This window comes from Balaenoptera borealis (assembly GCF_965194805.1).
Source record: "Balaenoptera borealis genome assembly, chromosome: 20".
In the NCBI taxonomy this organism is placed as follows: Eukaryota; Metazoa; Chordata; class Mammalia; order Artiodactyla; family Balaenopteridae; genus Balaenoptera; species Balaenoptera borealis.
Window position 1 is genome coordinate 3,182,574 of NC_138879.1, and position 6,841 is coordinate 3,189,414.

Consider the following 6,841-nt stretch of genomic DNA (forward strand, 5'->3'; position numbering starts at 1 on the left):
GGGTAAAAAAAGACAATTCATTTGTCCATGAATTTTTGATGAATATTTAACCCCGAAGATCACTCAACTCCCTTTTTCAAATAAAAAATTTTGATATTAAATTTAATGGATTTGGGGGACTCCTCTATTGTTTGAGGTAATTCATATCATCGTTTTCATTTCATTAGAGTAGATTCTGAAACTGAAAATTCCATTGCAATGGAATGAGCTGGCTTTATTTCTTTTTAATATTTGATGAATTTTCTTCGTGGAATTCCTCATGAAATACAATCATTTATTATATTTAAAATCCCATCATCTTCCTATTCGATCCCTCCCCGTTAGGTTTCCCTTTAATTGACTCTTAGAGGCAAATTCTGAAAAATGTATGCACCTATGCCACATAATCTGAACGGCTAATTGTTCTCTCTGGAAGTACAGCCATTGATGCTACTATGTAATTGTCTTAAGGAAAAAACAATGTCCCGTGACAAACCTATCAGAAGCAAGCTCACTGAAAATCAAGATTTTTAGGAAGATTTTTCTTTCACATGTTAGAATCTGGTTTTCAGGGTCTGCCTGTGGGTTTAGCATTTCATCTTGTTCATAGTGCAATGACAAAACAGGGGCAGGGGAATTCATCATGGAATGGGCTGCAGTTTCTCTTCCTTTTAAAGAAAATATTCAAAGGAGCAGAAGTCCAAAGCCCTATATCTATCTTTAATCTGAGCTTTTGATATTAAACGAAATTTAAGTCTTATAGAATAGGATTAAATTAGACTTATAGGCACATTTAATGGGCCTCAGGGAGAAAAGACCTAACTTCTATGATTTCTTAGAAATGTCTAGGAGGAATAAGTTTTAGGTGACTTTGTACTTCAGTTCCTAGAGGAAATTTACCAGGATTTGCAAACTAATCCAATTTGTTCAATTATTTGTTGTTTTTGATGTTGTTTTTTAATCACTACATGCTATTAAGTGCAACACAATGATAGCTGATGAGATCAAATTAAAGACTGGTTGAACTGAAGCAACACAAAGGTAAATAATTACCTGGTGGTTTCACAGACTCTCAGATCCCTTTACAGACCAGCAAGCTTGAAACAATCTAGCTATAAATTTACCAAAAATCAAGAAAATAAACAAGGCTGAAAAATAGGTCCAAATGTACTCAATCTCTGTGGAATCAGTTTTGACATTCATTGATTTTAAGGCTTGATATTAATAGTAACCTTAACTCTATTTTACGAACCCACTTGGAAGCCACTTAATTTTAATATGGAAGTGAATTTGATCAAAATATAGCAACGATAATGAGTTTCAACAGAAAATATGTGGTGGTTGAATACATATTTTACAATCATTATGTAGTTAATCCGAAAATAAATCTCCGAGCATTTATCACCACTTTAACAAGGAGGCCTCAACAGTTAAACAAACCCTTGAATGAAATTTATTCGGCCTCCTAGAATCCGAGTATCAGGAACAGTATTCCCATCCTTTTGACTCAGCTTGGTCTTACACGCCGTTGCATTATCCTGGTCCAACAGTCAGCAGACCTTTCTCAGTAAAGGGCCAAATAGTAAATATTTTCTGTCTTGTGGGCCACATATGGTCTCTGCCTTATCCTCTCATCTCTGCATTACAGCAGAAAAACAATCAGAGACATTATGTAAGCAAATAAGCATGGCTATGTTCCAATAAAACATTATTTATAAGTCCAGAAATTTGAATTTTATAAAATATGCAACTGTCACAAAGTTTCCTTCTTCTTTTGTTTTTTTTTTCCTACCATTTAAAAACATAAAAACATTCTTAGCTCACGGGCTGTATAGATGAGGAGCCAGATCTGGCCTGGGGGCTGTAGTTTGCAGACCTCTGTTCTATGACCATGGGAAGGATAATATTTGGATTTAAAATATTAGAAAAACCCAGGTTTCACGGAAAGGCTTTATTTCCCATGGGTCTTATAATACAAAGATGTTCCCCTACCAAGTAGTGTGTATCTCTGCTCTGGGTCATTTTCTTGCTGCAGATAATCTCCCATAAAAAAAGTTCAATCTTATATTGTTTTTCATGAACAAAAGAAGGAGGATAGCCTTGGGAGAACTCATTTAGGAGTCGCGTGCCAAGGTAGTCCCTGCACGCAAAGAATTTTTGGAAGAACTGATTTTTAAAGAAAAACCTTCCAACGACGCTGTCTCTGAATGTTTCCTTATTTTTCCCTGGGTTGCTACTTTTTCCATTTTAATTCAGTTCTTCATCAAGACTTCTAAGACTGAATACTATTTAGAATCAATCGTATTGAAAAGTCCCCAAGACCAGTTCTAGATCTCTGCAGATCTAGGTATCTAGATATCTAGGTATCTGCAGAAAAGCACTGTAGCGTTTTTCCTGGAGGAATCTGTGTGCAGACAGCAAGGAAGGAGGAGGAGAGGGGAGGAAGAGAACAGGGCTGCCTTGGCAGGGTGTCCCCTGAGTTGTTGCTGCATGAACACAGGCCCCCAGATGCATCCACGGCCAAGGGCAAAAGTGCAACTTCTCTCATCACTGTGACAACTGATGTGCTTGCTCTCCAGCTGATGGAAAATTCCTAGAGGAAGAAGGGAAAAGGGAAAAGGAAAGGGGGCTGGTGGACGGTTAAGAGATCTGAGTTGAGACAGAGAGAGGCTGCGCCTACCTCCCCACTCGGGCTCTGCCCACTTTCTACTGGTCCAGGTAAATCCCCCCCCCCCCCCCGAAAGCTCAGTTTGCAGCAATGCGCTCGTTCATCTAGGGAAGCGTCCACTACAGGTTGAAGACAGGAAAGACTTTGGCATCTGTCTCATTCACTCTTTGAAGCATTTGATCTCATCAATAAAGGAAAACAAATTGGGGTCCTCTATTTTTCCCCAAACACTTTTCCCCTGTTAGACAATCCTCTTCCCATATTTTGCAGAAAGAAGGCAGAGCATGATGGTTGATGAAAAGCGGTATTATCAGAGACAGTTTTTGTTTTTGTTTTTTAACTTAAACCACTGCAGTGACACTTATCTGCCCGTAATTCTTTCTGAAGCCAAGTCCTCTGGCTATTCAAGCCATTTCCCTTCCTAGCAAGTTAGGTTTGGGGCAAAGCAGTAGTAAGTAAGTCTAGTACTTTTCAGTCAGAATCAAACCATCACAAACCAATCACATAAGGCTGCTCCCTACAGCCCAATAGTGGAGATGATTTTCCCATGATGTAATGAATCTTTTAGATCCTTTGGAAAGAAAACTCACCAGCAAGTCCATCTCTCTGTCTAGAGATCCTTTCTAACGAGAAGGCTGTTGAGATCATCTAACGTGGGTAAAAACAGTTCCTTTAGGGAGAAGGTTTTTAGACCAGAAGCATTAGTTATGGGGGTTACCATTGTTACTCCTTTGCAAGGGAGAGAATAAAAGTGTAATCACACTAGGTCATGTGTAAATTTATGCTGTTTTTACTGGCGCTTAACCCTTTTCCTTCCAGGAATTGTTAAGTTCCTTTGCAGTCATAGATCAGTCCTTGGGTACGTTCTCACCAAGGGTGACTGTTTGACGGTAAGGTCCCTCAGTGGACCAACAGAATAGAAGTCAGGTCATGTAACTGACTCCCTGGAAATTACGTAAGAGAAATAAATACCTTGGTATTTGCACAGAAAGGAAATTATGAAATTTGCTTCAAGCATGAACTCAGAGACTCCCTCAAAATCAATCCTGTGAGAAAAATTTTTCTTGGTCTGAGGGGTTCTGCAAAGGAGTTAGGGGTGAAATCTTTTGTAGGAAAGACCTCCAGTTCCTATGTGGCTTGAAACGGGCTGCAGGTCAGGCTGCCTTCAGATGGAGACTTGGAAGAGGGTTCAGGAGACAAGAGAAAGAACAGAGCATCTGTCAAGGCCTAGGGTTCTTTCTCGTTTTCTTGTCTTTTCTTTCATTTTTGGTTTGATGTCCTGGCCTGTAAGTCAATTCACAAAGAATGCTTTCCCTAACGGAGGAATAATTTTTAAAATGAATTTTTTGCGGACTGGACTATCTCCCCTGCAGGATATGGGTTGGTGTTTTAGATGATCAAGCGTGCATGGTGCTTTTTCCAGCATGTTGCTTTGTAGGTTATGCTTTTCAAGGCGGCCTGTGGAGCTGGAATCCCACAGATCCTGAACTGCATTTCTAGAGATGAACCAACCAAATACTCAATTATGATTATCATACAATGCTGAGTACTCTGCCTTGATTACTGGCTCTATTTGGGTGCTAGTCCCCCCCCTTTTTGATAGGATTTGAAATAACGTACAGACCGTGGAGAAAAAAAATGAACCAAGACAAGCAATGCATAAGGAAAGAACACAGCGAGGGGTAAACTAATTTCTGTACTTAATTCACTTAGCGAAGAGTGCTGACTCATTTTGAGCCCAATATTAAAGAGCCTTGCATAAATTTCCATCATACTGCTTGGGTTTTGAAACTATGGATATGGCATTGGTGACTAAGTCTTTTGTGCTAAATGATGCTTTGACCAGGCAGATGTTCAGAGAACTTCTGCAAGAAAATACAAATAACCTTTTCATTATTGTCTGCTCTTCTAAGGAAACTGCTTATGATACATATACTTAGCTAGTGTTGTACGGAAATATTGAAGCTGTTTAGCCTCAGAGCTTTATGGTTATTCTACTGTCGGAAAATATTGAGAGAGTTGCTACTATCTACTTTGAAGTTTTGATATTTTAATACATAAGAAATATGGGTGCAACGGATGAATAGATGATTTTTTAAAAATTGTAAATTGTAAGATACAACTGAACCCTGAACACCATAAAATCAGAATCATGACAGCAATTTGCTGAGAAATGTAGTCTCAATGCTGACTACAGCTCTTCTGTCAGACTGAAGCAACTACAAGTCAAAATTCAGCTGTCTTCAACCTCTTAGGAGGTTTTTAGGCGTGTCATCATTATGTCAACAGATATAACTCTGTGTGTGTGTGTGTGCCTGAATGTTTAGATAAACTCTGAATTTGCTTTCTGCCAATTAATTTATTAAGTACATTCCTTCCTTTACTTAAACCTGTACTGAGGAGGCACTACATTTTTATATAAAAATAATAGACATTAAGAGCAATAGCTTTGGGGTTTGTCCTTTGCCCAAGTGGGAAATATATCATTATTTTTCAAGGATTTTTTTTTGGTAGCCTATTGCACGTGTTAACACATATGAGAGGTTTAATCTCCTAACTGATTTTTTTTTCCCCAAGTTGACTTAACAGGTACAGTGTGAGTCTACACATATTTCAGTTTACATTCAGGGAAATGACAATCAGTTTACAAAAAAGCATTATTTGTGATGTCAGTTCCTGCCTGGCTAACTTGGTGACTCAGTTATGCCAACCCTATAAAAGAATAGATTTTGGTATAAATACAAGTTTTGAAATGAGATCTTCTTTAGTGATAAGAAGATCTGAAGCTGAAACACCAGGAACTGAATTTAAGTCTGTGTTGTAAACTCAGAGTTTCTCTATTGCTAACCATGGAAACAATTTTCTAAAATGCTTGTTAGTGATAGTTATAAAATAGTGATAATTCATTTGAATTTCTGTAACATTTGAAATAAGCTGGATGTAGCTCAAATCCGCATGCAGGAGAAGAAATATCTGGATTTGGTCCTAATCAGTACATTAAAAAATTAAGCACCTATAAGGTGAGTAGTGACATAACTTGGGTTTTCTTTTAATAATCATATAATGCTATTAATGTTGTTTGTTCTGTTATCATTTGTCATTCATGTTATTGCCAATAGTAGGATACGAGCATTTTATTTTTGCATAGTTGTGATACATGTTTTATTTATTTGCAACTATACACAAGGGCTTTGAATACTAAAACATACCTTTATCAAAAGCCTGGAATTAAATACCATTTGAGGTTCTATGCCTGCAGTACAGAAACTGGTCAATGACGGAGGAAAATTTTCAATCAAATCCTCAGACACTGATCAAACTTATTTTTAACATGGAAGAAATCCTCCCACAGCATGAAAAGTGAGCCACACATTGGGAATTAGGCTCTGTGTAAGGAGTAAAAGGCCAAACTTTATATACTATAATCAGGGTAAAAATAATTTGGGGGGAATTACTAAGTGTCTGTGAAAAATATAAGTCCTATTCTAGGATTTCTAGATTTGTCTGAGCAGAGAGGCTATGAAAAGTTATGTTCTGCAGAAAGTTGAGGAGGAAACTCTGGATGTGAAATCAGCAGGCTTAGAATTCGTATCTGCAGCTTCCACTCAGACGAGGAGCTCTCTTGGAACGTAATTTCTATATCTCTGTTTCTTAATAAATTAAAATTGGGACTTGGGAAATCATATAAAAAACAAAACAAAACAGAACAAAAGATCACATGGTAGGGCTGCAGCCAGAGGCAATGGCGGAAGAAATGACAGATTAATATTGCAACAGCCCTGCTTACATCTCTTATCTTCCTACTCACACATCTGTAGATCCTTCCCTGTCTAAAGAATAAAGTGTCAGCTCCTCGTGCTTGTCTTAAGGGTCTAAACTCTGGCCCAAATTTAATGTTCAATCCTAATATCCCTTTACTTGTGAATTTACACAAATGCTGACCATCAACTGGAGAATTCACTTTACTTTCCTCCCTTATCTAATACCAGTTTATACGTCCAGATGTAGCTATAATGTGCTCCTGAATGCCTCAGTTACTTACCTCTTCATTTATGATTTTAGCACATAATCAGGCACTGCCATAGACTGCTATGTTATTTAAAGATTTACTGTGCAAAAATATCTCTTTAAAATATCTTGGGACTTTCCTGGTGGTGCAGTGGTTAAGAATCCGCCTACCAGTGCAGGGGACAC

At 37.9% G+C, this 6,841-nt stretch overlaps 1 long non-coding RNA gene across 1 annotated transcript in view; it reads right to left on the reverse strand.

The window, feature by feature from the left end:
- The window catches only part of LOC309617797, a 502,721-nt gene that overhangs the window by 104,159 nt on the left and 391,721 nt on the right, over positions 1–6,841 (reverse strand). The window lies entirely within an intron of this gene.